At 44.5% G+C, this 16849-nt stretch overlaps 1 protein-coding gene across 7 annotated transcripts in view; it reads left to right on the forward strand.

Annotated features, from left to right (window-relative positions):
* The window catches only part of LOC309542874 (oncostatin-M-specific receptor subunit beta-like), a 54544-nt gene continuing 37695 nt past the window's right edge, over positions 1 to 16849 (forward strand). For 2 of the 7 annotated variants that reach the window (XM_082241852.1, XM_082241854.1), the window contains exons 1-3: positions 2947 to 3367; positions 8671 to 8788; positions 10313 to 10374. The gene's annotated coding sequence lies outside the window, so the exon portion shown is untranslated. Of the gene's footprint in view, positions 25 to 2946; positions 3368 to 8670; positions 8789 to 10312; positions 10375 to 16849 lie in introns of those variants that run through there. The other 5 variants (XM_082241855.1, XM_082241856.1, XM_082241853.1 and 2 more) reach the window with 4 other exon arrangements.

Consider the following 16849-nt stretch of genomic DNA (forward strand, 5'->3'; position numbering starts at 1 on the left):
CAAATCTGTACCACTTCAGAAGCTGTGAGTATTGTAACCATCCTGGCTAGTAGCATTGACAATCTCATTCCCTGATAATTTCTCTGGTGCTTTTTTAACGCTTACGAACACCAGTTGCTGGGATCACAAGTGGGAGATGCTATTGTGTTCCTGTCCAGCTTTGTAGACTTCCTAGAGGATTGGGGTGGCGATAGAATGCTGGACTAGATGGGCTTGAGGTCTAATCTAGGATTAAGCCCCATAGCACTTGAAACAATTGAACTCACAAGATATGGCAATGGCTACATGATTGCATTGCTTTACAATGAGAGTGGACAAATTCATGGAGGAAAGGTTTACTGGATATGTTTAGCTGAGACATCCATGCTCAGAGGTAATGTACAGTGGTACCTCGGGTTAAGTACTTAATTCGTTCCGGAGGTCCGTTCTTAACCTGAAACTGTTCTTAACCTGAAGCACCACTTTAGCTAATGGGGCCTCCCGCTGCTGCCACGCCACCAGAGCACGATTTATGTTCTCATCCTGAAGCAAAGTTCTTAACCTGAAGCACTATTTCTGGGTTAGCAGAGTCTGTAACCTGAAGCGTATGTAACCCGAGGTACCACTGTATTTCAGAATAACAAATTCAGGGGAGGAAACAATGAGTGGGGGCTCTTCTTTTTAAGCCCTCTTTCTGGACTTCCTGGAGGTATCCAGTTAGCCACTGTTGAGTAGAGGATGCTGGAGCAAACAAAGACACCTTGGTTACATCCAGCAGGAGTCATGTTAGGTTCTCTGGGTCACCTGCTACTCTAGAATGCAACATCTGCTTAATATCCATGCTGTAAAATGGGGTTGGACTTCAGCCTTGTTGGATCATCATTGTTGTCGTTGTTGTTGTTTACTAAAACCAAAATCTACCAACCTGAGCTCGCCGCAAGAGACATAGCAGGGTGCACTCTGAGCACATTCTGAGCCCAGGGATTTATTTCCAAAACTGAACAGAATCCTTTTGCACAAAAATCCTAGTTAACTTTCTTCATTTCAGCAGCATGATTTTGGTGGGCAAAGTCATTTGTTTATTAAGCAATTGGCAGCCAGAAATGCTAGAAACAGGGTAGCCAACTTGGCGTCCTGCAGATGTAAAAGTTAAAGGGACCCCTGACCATTAGGTCCAGTCATGACCGACTCTGGGGTTCCGGTGCTCATCTCGCTTTATTGGCAAAGGGAGCCGGCGTACAGCTTCCGGATCATGTGGCCAGCATGACTAAGCCGCTTCTGGCGAACCAGAGCAGTGCACGGAAACGCCGTTTACCTTCCCACCGGAGCGGTCCCTATTGATCTACTTGCACTTTGACGTGCTTTCGAACTGCTAGGTTGGCAGGAGTTGGGATGGAGCAATGGGAGCTCACCCTGTTGCGGGGATTCGAACCTCTGACCTTCTGATCGGCAAGCCCTAGGCTCTGTGGTTTAACCCACAGCGCCACCTGCGTCCCGTCCTGCAGATGTAGTTGTATTATAACAACTGGAGGGCATGGCACTGGCTATCCTTGCCCAAGCTGATCATACCATAAATAATCCAAAGATTTCCCAGCAGATCACAATCTACTTTCTGCCTTCCCCTGCATTAATACACAGTAGAGAAGTGACAGTCTGTAAAACATTTGAAAGAGGACTGGGGGGATCTAATAACAGCAACAATTTTTCCTCCCCTGGATATCTGAGTCAACTCAGGCGGTGAAACAAGACTATTAAAAATGACATCACGGCGTCAATTTCTCCCTCTCTTACTAGGGACATGTAGGAACACATACCCTATCCTATGACGTTATCCTGTTACGTGCTTTCCTGCCCATATTCTACTCTTAGTGTTTGGTTCTGCCCCTCCTCAATGGGTCAGGAGGAGAGCTGTCCACCACTGTAGGTGTTTAAAGTGCTCCTGATACATTTATCCACTTAAACATTCATTTGGAGCCAGAAACACAATCTGTTATTATTTTTTTAAGGAGAAGAAACTGTTCCCAGAAGCAGAAAGGCGTTAGCTTCAGGATATAGTGCTTAAACGTTTTCGGTATGTTGCTATGGTCCCTATTGTGTTGTTGTATTGTTATGAAATTCTTCTTGTGATGGTTGATCTTGTGATGTATTCCTGTTTTCTTCGCTGTAAGCCGCTTTTGAGCACGATCCTTTTTGTGGAAACGCAGCATACAAAGAAGATGCTGTAGACAAGGGAATGCCTTACCCCATGTGCTCTTGCTGCCCACTCCAAGGTCACATGTACAATATGTCATATGTGTGTGTATGCTCACTGGGTGACCTTGGGCCAGTCACCATCTCTTAGCCTAACCCGAATTACAAGGTTGTTGTGAGATGAGAGCCTTCTTGGAAGCTAAAAGTAGTACATAAATGTAATAAATAAACCACACACACGTGTATGTGTGCATATAGGTATATGTATATAGATATATGAATGTAAGGTAGTAAAAATATACCCAACTTTTAGAAAACATCTGAAGGAAGCCCTGTATGGGAAGTTTTGATGTTTTATTACGTTTTTATATATGCTGGAAGCCACCCAGAGTGGCTGGGGCAACTCAGCCAGATGGGCGGGTTAATAATAATAATAATGATGATGATGATGATGATGATGATGTTGCTGTTAAGTTTATTTATATTGCACGTGTGAATGTGCCCAAACCAGACGTAGTTCTTGGGTTTCCCGTGCAATTTCTTGTTGGAAAAGCCGGCGGACGTCTGGGGGCGCAGAACAGGAGCGCGGCGCCCAGCCTTCCTTGTCACTTCCTGAAGGTGCCACATTCCTCCGTACTCGGTGTACGAGGGAACAGAAAAATCTCCCCAAAACCCACAGCAGCGGCGGCGAGCGAGGCTTTCGCAAGAGCGCAGAGTGCCAGACGCCGGTCAGCTTCCGTGGAAAAGACGTGCTTTCCTCGCAACTCGAGGATGATTGATTCACCCCAGGAAGGGCGGAGGAGGTCGGGCCAGGCTGCCGCCGCCGCGAGCGAAAGCGAACTCGGCGCAACTTCCCTCGCGATGCCGCTCTTTGCCTTAAAAGTACACGAAAGCGAACTCTCTCGGCCGGCACCACAAAAACACCAGCTGCTACCTAACTTCGGTCGGGTCGCACCGTCCCGGTCGCTGTGCCACTTTCCTGATGGGAATTCTCTCCCCCCCCCATCCCAGTTAAAGGTTGGGGACGGGGGTGGGGCGCTGAATCACCACGGTTGGGATTCCCACACCCTTTTCTCCCCGCCCCCTCCAAAGTTCCCCCGTGCGCATTGGAAGGGAGTGATACGCGGCGGCGGCAGCAGCGAAATCTCTTGGTTCCTCCATCTCTTCTCGACCCTCTAGCGGGGGTCCCACGGGCGACGTGAGTATCCCCACCTCCATTGCTGGGCCTCTTCGCGCCCTTCGTTTCTCTCTCCCCCCCCAACCCGGAGTCTTGAAAACAAGAGTGTGTCACTCTCCTTCCCCCTCTCTCTCTCCCTGTCTGGCGATGCTCGCGAGCCAGGAGGGACAAAAATCGAGCGGGTCGTAGTTCTGAATGGTCACACAGCGTCAGGTTTATAGCTCAGAGCAGGTTATAGCGACGACCAACCAACACAGACAGCTTGGGGGGAAAGGATTAGACAAACGGTTGCTTGGACAAGATTTTGGCTTCACCCAGTTCTGTTGCCATGACCAGTGCCAACCTTACTGTATGCTTGTGAAACATGGACCACTTCTAAGCACCATCTCCAACTCCTCGAAAGATTCCATCAATGTCTCCAAAAATTTTTACACATGACTTGGGAAGACAGGCGAACTAATACCAGTGTACTGGAAGAAGCAAAGATCACCAGTATTGAAGCAACGATTCTTCAACATCAGCTTCATTGGACTGGTTATGTTGTGCGGATGCCTGATTATTGTCTTCCAAAGCAATTACTCTATTCCGAACTTAAAAATGGAAAGCGTAATGCTGGTGGTCAACAGAAGAGGTTTAAAGACTGTCTCAAGGCAAATCTAAAAGTAGTATAAAGGTGAAGGTACCCCTGACCATTAGATCCAGTCGTGGCCGACTCTGGGGTTGTGCACTCATCTCACTCTGTAGGCTGAGGGAGCCGGCGTTTGTCCGCAGACAGCTTCCGGGTCATGTGGCCAGCATGACATAAACACCAACAATTGGGAAACACTGGCCTGTGAGCACTCCAATTGGAGAACAGCCTTTACCAAAGGTGTCATGGGCTTTGAAGACACTCGGACTCAGGAGGCAAGGGAGGAACATGCTAAGAGGAAGGCACGCTTGGCAAATCCACACCGTGATCAACTCCTGCCTGGAAACCAATGTCCTCACTGTGGAAGGACGTGTGGATCCAGAATTGGCCTCCACAGTCACTTACGGACTCATTGTTAAAACCATGTTTATAGAAGACAATCTCACTCGTCTACGAGTGATCACCAAAGAAAGAAGAAGACAACTTGAATAAAATATTGGGGGGGGGGGGAGGTACGCCCCACCCTGCATAATCAATCACATGACCTGGCTGACACACGCCATTTGAATGGGAATTCCCCTCAACTTGGGAGGCATCCCCTCAAATATTTTATTGGGGACTGAAGGGACCTCTGCCTCCAGGAGTTAGCTTCATCAGAAGGCGGCGATTTTGGGTTGCTCTCTGTTCTTTAAAGCCTTGAAGGCAGGTACCTAACAGATGGGAGCCTTCCTAAGTCTTGTGCTGAGACAAAGTTGTCGTTGTTGCAGCAGGTTGTGTTATACTGAGTCCGGCCATCGGTCTATGGTGTTTCAGTGGCCATATGTTTCCTGGAAGAGCACAGTAGGCCTCTTGTGGTCCTGAGTCTCAGTGGCTGATGCTCAGGATGCAGGCTGCCTCTGAACCCACAGGTGATGCATAGCCATGATGATGATGCTTTTGTTTATGCCCCAGCCCACTTTGCGTTCTGAAGCCATCTGAGGTGGCAGCAGTTGAGGCAACTTGTGGTTAACAAATTCCAGAGTTTTAGCTGCCCTATGCTTTTTCTTGCCAGCCTCTCGCCATTTGCCGAATATGCTTTGTCAGAAATCTCACGTCAAGCAAGGCAGCAAAGTAGGGTGGCCTTTACTGGTGAAATAAGAGGCAGAAAAATGCAAGAAAATTCAGATTTAATAGCTCGGATATCAAGAAACCATTTTCATGATTTCAAGTTACAAGAAAGGAGATTCTGAGGAAGAACTTTTCTTCCTCAGAGCTGTTCAATGGTCTCCCTCAGGAGGTTGTGGACTCCCCTTCCCTGGAAGTTTTAAAACAGAGGTTGGATGGCCATCTGTCATGGATGATCTAGCTGAGATTCCTGCATTGCAGGGGGCTGGACTAGATAGATGACTCTCAGGGTCCCTTCCAACTCTACAGTTCTATGATTCTACATGAAGATTCGCTTGTCTCTATCCTCTTTCTCCACACCATGCAAATCGGCCATTTCCCATCTCCCTCTCCCCCTTACTTTCCTTTTCTCAACACTATAAAGCCAACAATGTAATGACATTTCCACTCAATAATCTTTTTTGTCATTTTCTGCACTTTCCCCCAGCACTACAGTGTCCTTTTTGAACACACAGTGACCAGAACTGCCTGGCTTTCTGGGGGAATCCTCAACCCTTCCCCCGACCAAAAAAAACTTAAAAGTAGCTGAGGTGTAAGGTGTGTGTCTGGGGGCGGGGCGGGGATCCGATTTCATTAGAGTAATAAGTGCTGTGACTTTTTCTAGAATTCCCTACCCTCCAAAAGCTGCTATTTGTTCCAGTGGCAGAAAAATATGGCTGCCTGTTCTGTTACTGTATTGTTCCCTCTCCCCCAGCCGCTGCCACCACCCAAAAGGCTAATAGCACTTTCAGAGAGAGGGCAAGATTCAGAACAAGTGGAATTGGTGGGAGTTGGTTACACATTCCTCCTGCAGTGCCAGTCAAAGCTTCCCTGCCCCAGCACAGCAGCTTTTATTATTATTATTATTATTATTATTATTATTATTATTATTATTATTATTAAAATTCAGGGGTCTAGTGTCTGATCGGGTACCTCCTACGCCACATGACATGACTTAAATGTCCCAGAAGCCTCTGCTTCCAAACCTAGAATCACCACTGCACAAAATAGATCTGATTCAGCAGGGATCTTCTGTGTGAAGAGTGGGGGCTCCCATTCTGCTGGATGGCGTTTGTAACCTACGGCTGAACTGCGATTTCTCAGAAGAGATTTCTCTGAGGCTTTGCCGATAATGCTCTGTTGATTTGGTTTTCTGCTGTCATGCAAAAGCTAACAGTTCCACAGAAGATTATGTGAACGGTCTCTGCCTTGTCGTTTGTGCCTTCGCTGCAGTTCAACGTCCGACCACAACCCCCAACAATATGGGCTAGACCCAGCTAAGCTTTACTGGAGAGGAGACCCGGTGACCTTTTCTACCTTGGCTGTTGGAGGCGGTACGCCTCTGAATACCAGTTGCTAGGAGTCACAAGTGGGGAAGAGGTCTTTTTGGCAAAGAGGTTATATGATGTTTGTCAAGCAATCGGTACCCCGTGCTTTCCAGTTCATTTTCTCATCGTTTTCCTTGTTGCAAAAAGACTGATTTTGAGGGGAAGTGGGTTTGTGTTGCAAGAGCACCAAATCAACTTTAATTATGCAACCGGAATTTGCTGCTGCTGCTGCTTTATATACACCACCCTTTATCCAAAGATCACAGGACATTTCACAGTATAAAAACACAAAATGCATGACATAATAACAAGAGATGCACACGCAAAACAATATTCCCCCAAGGCACATTTAAAAGGCCATAGATTGCTTGATTGGCCCAGGGCCTGGGTGAATGTCTTTGCTTGTGCCTAATGATATGTTTTGAAGGTGTCAGGCTAGCCTCACTGAGAGAATTCCACAAACAACATGACTGAATGCCATCCAAAAATAGTGGATCATCCCTGACTGCTGACTGACTGATGGAAGATGAACTTCCAACAATATGAGAAGCCACAGGTTCCTATCCTGAACTAGGGACACCTGGATTAAAAACTTGCATACAAGAAGCCTTTTGGTCCTGTTCCCTTCTCCAAATCTTTCCGTGTTATGTCAGTTATGATGCTTTCTGGGTGACCGGGAGCCATTTTGGTCTTCCTCAGATTGCCCACCTCACAACAAGGTTGTTGTGAGGATCAAATGAGGGTAGAGAAAGGCCATGGGCTCCTTGAAGAAAGGAAGGTGTAATGATGTACTGTATTTTTTGGTGTATAAGACTACTTATTAACCCAGGGAAATCTTATCAAAAGTCGGGGGTCGTCTTATACGCCGGCTACAGCAACAGCTCCTGCAGCAACTCCCCACCAAAGGACAAAATGACAGCAAATTAAATTAGAGGGCACCAAGCTCTCTAGATGAAACAGAAATACGCTTGAAAATTGGCCCCAGAAGCCACCCCAATCACCAGAAACAGAATGACCCTAACCGCTCCCGGTTTTATTTGGTGTGCGTTGGAAGAGGGGTAGTCTTATACGGCGAGTATATCCCAAACTCTATATTTTAACTGGAAAAGTTGGAGGTCGTCTTATATGCCCAGTCATCTTATACACCGGGAAATACAGTAATAAATAAATTTCACAACTTTTTCCACGGCTGTCCGATTAGAGCAAAACAAGTGATTAGTTTCATTGTAGTAGTGCACGACTGTAGGTTTATAAATGCACCTGGGCATTAATGTAGCGGTTATGTTCTGAAGCTATACATATTCGTACTCCGGGTCAAATTAGCTCAGTGATAGAGCACATGCTTTACATGCCAAAGGTTGCAAATTCAATCCCATACATCTCCAGGTAGTGTGGTGGAGTCTCCTACTTTGGAGGTCTTTAAGCAGAGGCTTGACAACCATATGTCAGGAGTGCTCTGATGGTGTTTCCTGCTTGGCAGGGGGTTGGACTCGATGGCCCTTGTGGTCTCTTCCAACTCTATGATTCTATGATCCTATGATTCTATGGATTAACAGAAAATTCCAGTCTGTGTCTGAAGCTCTAGAGACTCACTACCAGCCACTGTAGGCTAGGAGGCCTCAGCCTTTCTGGGCCTGGAAACACATTTGGAAATCTAAGAAACCGCTGTGGGGTACCCCAAAATATCCACTTCACAAAGCGACAAGTGGTGATGCTCAGATCTCTCCCCCAATTAAACAACAAAGGAAAACACCTATGCACCACACATAAAACAAATTAAGACAGAAAAAAAGCAGGGAGCCCCACCCAAAACAAGGTAACCCCTTTCAGCCAAAACACTCTATCCTTATTAAAATAAATAAATAAAATTCAGAGGAGTTTTGGGCAGGTGCCAAGAAGGACGTCTGAAAGCACCATAGTGACCACACTGTAGATAAGAGCGGTGGTCTGACTCTGTATAAGGCACCTCCCTACGTTACATCCCTCGGATCAAAGGAAGTACTGTGAAAAGGAAAAACACATGCAAATAATCGATGGGCACTTTCGTTTGTGAAACGTCACATTTTCTTCCTCAGCAACTGCTTCTCTTTGCTGGGATCTTGCTGGTCCATTTACTCACTCCTTTGGCACCGTGCATACAATATTCACGATAACAATAACTTGCAAGAACAACAAGAAAACATGAAGGATTTTAAAAAAACAAAATCACTTTTTACCCTGAATAGGAAGGAAAAGAAGAATGGAAAAACAGGAAGCTCAAAGCACGTTATGACCAGATAAGACAAAAAGATCATTTGAGAGAGTTACGCAAGACCGCTGCACAGAGAAAACCACGGGGACGAGGTATGTTGCCTTTTTGGTCTTTAATGTGCTTCTTTTCATTGTTCCAAGCAATGCTTTGCTTTTTCAGCAAGGCCCTCACAGCAGGAGGGGTGTTAGCTCTATTTCCACCCCATTTCCTTGACCTAAAGGCAGGGGTGGTCAGAAAGTAGTTCTGAATCTCCTGGCCTGTCTCTGAGTTGTTTACTTTAGATGGGGGAAGGATTTCTACCTCCCAGCAGCAAAAAAATGACTCCTCTCCCCTCTTGAATTAAGTTTGGGATATCCTAGCATGATCTAAATGACCCTTCTGGGGAAGGTGGGGAATATACTTGTGTCCCCAACGGTCTTTTTCTCTACCACTCCCTACCCTGTGGGGAGTAATAGCATGCTTGGGGAGGGAGACTTGGATCAGAATAACTGTTTGGGGAGAAGGGGCACCATCCTGATCAAAACAGAGTCCCGCAGTTTTTTTGGGGGGAGTTTGGGAGATCTGATCCCCTGCTTCACATCTGTATTGGACCTTGAGCTGTCCCTTGTATTCCTGTGTTTATCTGATTGACTACTAAATCATCCTTGCTTTCCCTCTGCCACGCACCTGCTTTCTATTAAACAGCAACCAGAAATGCAGTATTAGTATACATTTCCCCCGGCGTTGGTATAAAATTGAAGGGAGAAGCCTTACCTGCTTGATTCCTGAATGTTTTCCCTGCTTCGAAATGCCCAGTGGGGAACCCAGGGGGAAAAAATTGCAGCTCTATCAGTCAGAGCTCAGAGAAGGAAGGAAGGAAGGAAGGAAGGAAGGAAGGAAGGAAGGAAAAGGTTCCATTGTATATGCTAATCCTATGCTGGGCAGGATCCCTAGCTTCTCTTAACTGTGCAATCTGAAGAATGGCTGGGAAAGATCTTTCCCTGGAGAACCACTGCGAGTGCAGACATCTGCAAGCTACTTGGACTGATGCCCTAACTTCATAAACTGTTCAGAACCATCTCCCAATTACTGAAGAGCAGCCTAAGCAGCCAGTTTGAGCAAGGGAATGATGGTGGGGAAGGAACTGCTCAGGGCCCAAGCATGAGGGAGGGGAAGGACACCGTTTACTGGGTCTCAGAGATCTAACGGACCTGACCCAGGCTGTAATCGCATCATCATGAGGTAAAACAGCGCTCACGTGAAGTTCGTGAGGCAGAAATGGTGGTTATCTTTTAGCCTTTCCTAAAGACTTATCTTTTTTTCTGCAGGCGTTTCATGACTCATGAGATTTTACCACACTGCTTTGTTTTACTGATATTTTATTGGTATCTTTCTGTATCATTTATGATAAAATGCTGGCTTCAATATTTATATAATCTACTGATTGATTCTGTATATTAGGCAGTGCGCAAAAATAAGGCATGCTCAGTGATACATCTAGAAACCTATTTCCCCTTCTCTGTGCACCTATGGTCCTGATTTGGTAGAGTCAATAAGAAGTTCTGTTAGAGATGAAGAAGAGAAAAATCTGTGTTTCTGTATATGAAATGATGTTTTAATAATTTCTGCATGGGCAGGATGAAGAGACAAACCTAACTGAGGGTGTTGATCCTTGGGATAGTTTGGGGCAGTGCTGCCGGTAGGATTGAATTAGTTCTATTTGTATGGGCTATGGATTTGTGTCCACCCATCCTCATTTCGACTTTTCTTTTCTCTCTCTCTCTCTGTATGTGTGTAATATTTTTATTGAGATTTTCCAATATATTTTAACATAACCAATACTGTACTATTGTAAATAAAAAGCCACATTTTATATTTTCTATACCCCCCGACTTCCCCCAATTTCCCTTTCTGGTTTATCACACATTCATTTCTTCTGCCTATAATTCTATTTAACTTGTACATTGAAATTAAACTTATACCTTATTAACATTTTATTAACATTTTACCCTCATATTTGTAAAGAAAAGGAAGGTACCTTTTTCATATGTGGTGGAATTGTAAAATAATTAGAAATTACTGGGATATGATTTATAATGAAATGAAAAAAAAATGTTCAGGATAACTTTTGTTAAAAGACCAGAAGCATTTTTATTAGGTATTTTAGGTCAAGATCTACCAAAAGACAAGAAGAAATTATTTATGTATGTGACAACAGTGGCCAGAATCTTATTAGCTCAAAGATGGAAAAGTGAAGAAATACCACGAAAGAACAATGGCAAGAAAAGTTGATGGAATATGCTGAAATGGTGAAGTTAACTGAGAGACTCAAAGATAAGGACAATAATGACTTTCATGATGTATATACAGAAACAATGTACTGAAATGAACTCAGGATTTGACTAAGACACTTACAATTGATAAATATAAATAGAAAAAAACAAATATGAGGGTTTACTTTGACTTTTCTGATCCATCCTGTCTTATTAACGTATGAAATTATCGATATATTTAATAATAAAAGAGCTGAAAATAAGGAAGACCCACCCCTATCCTTAGCTGTCAAAACAAGGGTCTGTTTTAGAACTGGCTTGCTTGCTTCTTATCCCTGGAAAATTCAGCTCTGCTAGCTTCTTGCATTCTAGGAGGAAAGGGTAAGAGGTTTCTCATCTCTGATAATACATCTACTAAAAATCTTGCAAACCTCCTGGGACCTTCTGTTCATTTTACTTCTTTCATGCTGTAAACCTGCAGCCACAACTTGGTGCAAGAAGCTGGCAGAGCTGTGCAGAGATGGTAGGCTTGCCAGATGTTTAGTGCTTGCTGAGACTGGGATTTGCAGCACCTCTTGGGTGTGGGTTTCTCCAGATCTACTGGATCTGTGTACTGTTCCCCTAATTGGTAAACAGTAAGAGGTAGTTCTTCAGTAAAGAGCCTTCTGGCCCTGGGCTGACTCCACCCACTTAGGTTGGCCCTGAATCCCTCTGGGCATTAAGGGATATAAAAGGTTCTTTGTTTCGGCTCAGCCATATTTGAGCAGCATGGCTTCTGTGAGCTTCATCTTTCGCCTTGACTCTTTGATTTGTCGATTGCTCCCGATTCCTGCTGAGTCTCACTGCTTGCAGTTCCTGGCTCATCCTACTGTGCTGCCCACAGTCCAGCTGTAGCTTTCACCAGACACGCTTACTCAGTTTACCCACTGGTTCGCACTTTCAACTTGGTGACTGCCAGTCTGATGGAATTCCACATCCTGGTAAGGCAGCGGCTTAGAATTAATTTTGCATAAGTAGAAGAAACTGTGTTGATTGTGCTCGTGCTTAGGGATACAAAGCAATGTGGCCTTAGAAAGAGTGTGCATGTGTGTGTGTGTGTGTTATGGGATGATGATGATGATTATTATTATTATTGTTAAAAATATTACTCTAAACTTCTCATTGCTGTATACAAATACAACAAAGTTAAAAAAAATTATGTTAAAGCTTTTATATTATAAATAATATTTCAAATTCCCCTTGTTAACGGAAAAATCTGAGGACTCCCTTGGACAAAAACAAAGACACCAACCAGGATAACTTGGAGCAAAACAGCAGCCTGTAGGCTTGGCCTTTATTGAACTGTTGCAACAGCGTGCTCCCCTCATTTGCAGGAGAGAGGAAAGACACAGAAAAAATGGTGTGCAAGGCCTTATAAAGACTTTTGAAATTCCCATCCTGTAGATCAAGCCCACCCCCAGAAACATCATGCATACATCACAGAAAGGAGGGGTTGAGGGAGGAGTTGTGGTGGTAACCTGAGTGTCCTGTCACCTGGCTGGTTCTCCCTTTCCCCCTCCCCATGAGTACTTTCCAGGTGACAGAGGGGAGTTTGCAGTTTCCTGCCCCCAGAGGGAAGAGCTGATTATTGTCCTTTGTTCCAGTCTGTGCTGAATCCACTCCTATATGCAAGTTCTTTGTGATCTTGATGGTCTTCTGTCTAGGACCATCAGGGTTGGCATAGAACTGGGCAGGGCTCCTGTGGATGTGCTGGTATGCTCAAGGGATTATGGCTGCCCTGTATCAAACCTTCCCCATTTTGTAGTCCTTCCTTCATGGAGTAAAATAAAAGTGGAACAGTGAAAATCCGATGTATGGTTGATTTTCTATGAATTTATAACAGAAGTGTAGCTTATGTAGTGTGAGGGTGTGAGTGTGTGTGAAGTTTGTACAAACTGAATGATTGGCGGGGGGTTTCCTGCTACACCCTATAGCCCCGTTCCCCTTCACCCATGTGTGATCTCAATATATTTTTTTACTTCTTCCGTCTTGTTATAATTTAATCATTGTTCAATTGATTCTTTTATTATTTCCTTACTTACCCCTGCACGTTTTACACGTTATCTATTAATGTTCCAGTTCTAGAACCATATTTTTTCATATATTCCTTCACTCCCTCCCATCAATTTTGCCATTTCCACAGACTCACAGAGTTTACTTTGCCATTCTAACAATGATGGTATTTTCTCCCCCTTCCTGTTCTTTGCGATCAGTATTCTGGCTGCTGCTGTTGCATAAAGGAATACATTTTTCTTATCTCTGGGAATGTCATTTGATATTAGGCCTAACAAAAAAAACCTCTGGTTTTTTGGCAAACGAAATCTTGAATAATTTTTTCAGCTCCTCATATACATCTTTCCAAAATATCCTTACAATTTTACATCCCAACCATGTATGATAAAAGGTTCCCACCTCCCTCTTACATTTCCAGCATAAGTTTGACTGCTTTTTGTAAATCTTAGCCAATTTTTCCGGAGTAAGGTACCAACGGTAAAACATTTTCATCATATTCTCTTTTATCGTATAACAGGCTGTGAAATTGATATCCACCTTCCACAACCTTTCCCAATTTTCCAATTGGATTGTATGACCAAAATCCTTTGCCCACTTTATCATTACTTCTTTAGTTGTTTCATCCTTCAATTCCCACTCTAACAGCAAGTTATACATTTTAGAGATGGTCTTCTTTTTAGGTTGTATTAATTCACTTTGCAATTTTGACACTTTTTCTTCAAAGCCTTTCTTTTTATCCTGATTAAATCTATGAACTACTTGGTGGTATTGCAACCAGCTATTGCAGTATCTGCTAATCTCCTCATAGGGTTTTAATCTTATCTCACCCTCTCCTTCCATTAGTAGTTGTTGATACGTGGGCCATACTGTTTCTGTGTTCCTTTTTTTCACTGCTATAACTTCCATGGGTGACACCCACCGCAGTATCTTTGGTTATGGGATGATTATTTGGGATTCTGGTGGAGTAACTTCTGTGCAAAAATGCCTGGGTGGGTCATATGACCACATTAACTTAGACTCCCACCCAGATGTTCCGATTCACACAACCCCTGGTTGTGCATTGGTAGTGTGCATTGCTAGGGAATCAAAGGGACATGTGATATATACCCATGACTAGGGTATGACCAATACATTTTGGCATCTGAGGCAAACCCACAAAATGGTGCCCCTGCATACACCAGGGAAGAAGGGGTGAGTGGCAATATACTGCAGGAAAAGAAAGACCTACATTGGGAACAAGGGAGTGAGTGAAGATCTACAGAGGGGACAGGGGTTGTGGTCAAATCAGCCTTAAAGGTAAAGGGACCCCTGACCATTAGGTCCAGTCATGGCCAATTCTGGGGTTGCGGCGCTCATCTCGCTTTACTGGCCAAGGGAGCCGGCGTACAGCTTCCAGGTCATGTGGCCAGCATGACTAAGCCGCTTCTGGCGAACCAGAGCAGCACACGGAAATGCCGTTTGCCTTCCCGCCAGAGCGGTACCTATTTATCTACTTGCACTTTGATGTGCTTTCAAACTGCTAGATGGGCAGGAGCAGGGACCGAGAAACTGGAGCTCACCCCGTCATGGGGATTCAAACCGCCGACCTTCTGATCGGCAAGTCCTAGGCTCTGTGGTTTAACCCACAGTGCCACCCGCGTCCCTTACAAATCAGCCTTACCCAACAGTTAATCAAAGGCTGCCGCGGGCTCTGGTACACATTTGTATGTGCTAACGTATATTTATAGATGCCTCTGGGCAAATTAAGCTGGTGGTCGGCTGGACTTTCATCAGCATCGTGCTTTTCATTGTTCTCCGCTGTAAGCAAAGTTTTTAAAAGAGGATGGAAAGGTGCATTGGGGCTTGGGGTTAGCATAAAAGACCTGGGGACTTGGCCCTAATAATGCCCTTGACCAGTAAAATAGACAGAGGCTGACTGTGTACTAATCAAACATGTAGCTGTGTGGTTTTGTAACCCTGCTATATCCCATTTCTTTAAAATGCACGGTTTCATTTCATTGCAACATTTATCCCATTATTGCAAATCAGTGCAGGGGCATAGTAATAAAGGAAGCTGCTTAACTGTTGCAACACCTGTGGAAACATCAAAGTGCTGTAAATATAGAGAGCTATGGTATGCACTGAAAAAATAGTGAATATGTTTGCCAACCTAGCAGTTCAAAAGCGCGTCAAAGTGCAAGTAGATAAATACCTTCGGCGGGAAGGTAAACAGCGTTTCCGTGGGCTGCTCTGGTTCGCCAGAAGCGGCTGAGTCATGCTGGCCACATGACCCGGAAGCTGTATTCTGGCTCCCTCGGCCAATAGAGCGAGATGAGCACCGCAACCCCAGAGTCGTCCGTGACTGGACCTAATGGTCAGGGGTCCCTTTACCTTTATGTTTGCAACTATCACATTCCATCTTAGCTCCCAAGAGCTCAGGGTGCTGCATGCTGGCTTCTCCTAGTTTCAAAAACCTGTTGGGTGGTCTTGAGAGAGAGAGAGCACTATGCAGTGGTACCTCGGGTTACATACACTTCAGGTTACAGACTCTGCTAAGCCAGAAATAGTGCTTCAGGTTAAGAACTTTGCTTCAGGATGAGAACAGAAATTATGCTCCGGTGGCGCAGCAGGAGGCCCCATTAGCTAAAGTGGTGCTTCAGGTTAAGAACAGTTTCAGGTTAAGTACGGACCTCCGGAACAAATTAAGTACTTAACCTGAGGTACCAATGTACATCTCACCTGAGTGGTAATTTGAAACCAAGTCTCCCTGGTCCTGGTTCTCAAGTCTAGCTCAGGAGTGGGAAAATTGTGGCCCTCTTGACATTTCTGAACTACAACTTACATCATACCTGACCATTGACCATGCTATTTGGGAGTCCAACTACAACTGGAGGGTGACAGGTTCCCCAGCAATGCTCTAGCCACTCTACCATACTATACCCTACCATAACATTTTGAATCCATAATCCTGGACACCATCTTCACGTTTTTTATTGTGAGAGCACAGGGACCATTTCAGTTGCCATGACCTTGCGTGATCTCTCACGGTGGTTCCCCCACTCCCCAAAAAGTGCTTTCCCAGGCATGATGCCCCAAAACACATGTTTTGGGGTTGCCGTGTGAGATCACAGACCCCGAGAAAGCACTTTTCCCATGGTGTGTGTGATCACACTGCAAAATCATGTGAGATCACAGCAACCAAAATGGCCCCTGTTCTTTCACAATAAAAAATGAGATGTCCCAATTTTTCTGGGATGCTTGCCGGGTATTCCGTACTGTACTGTCATTTCCAGTACAGGCTGATGTTGGCAGATATTTCATTAACTTCCATCAGCCCGACCAATTCAGAAGATGGGATGCTGTATCTTAATGTTGAACCTTACTTTGCTGGCTCACCATTCTTACTTGCATCCAATGGGTGATTTATATGCATGTGCTATTTGACACATCTGGCACTGAAACAAATAGATTTGGCTGCTCTTTCCTTGTCCTTACTGGAATCTATCACACAGCAGCCCATTAAACATTGAAATCTAGTGGAGCTCCAACATAATCTGCTATGCATTAAGTGCACGCATATGGGTTCTGTGGTTTACTTTTGTTTAAAGGGAAACAAAACATTGCAGAACAAATGCTCTGTATGGGCATTGCATCTTTCTTTCTGCATAGGAACCTTCCTTCCTCCACATTCTCTATGGTGACTGATTTTTAGAAAAAGTATTTGGATAGCTTTTAGAACACTTGACATTCATTAGACATTCATAAAAACAAGAACAGTCACAGCAAAAACAAAACACTGCTACATTACTGTGAAGTTACCTGTATCAGGGAAATATTTACCAAATGCCAGTTTAGGACTGCAAACTGTTC

This window comes from Podarcis vaucheri, assembly GCF_965113315.1.
Source record: "Podarcis vaucheri genome assembly, chromosome: 11".
Classification (NCBI taxonomy): Eukaryota; Metazoa; Chordata; class Lepidosauria; order Squamata; family Lacertidae; genus Podarcis; species Podarcis vaucheri.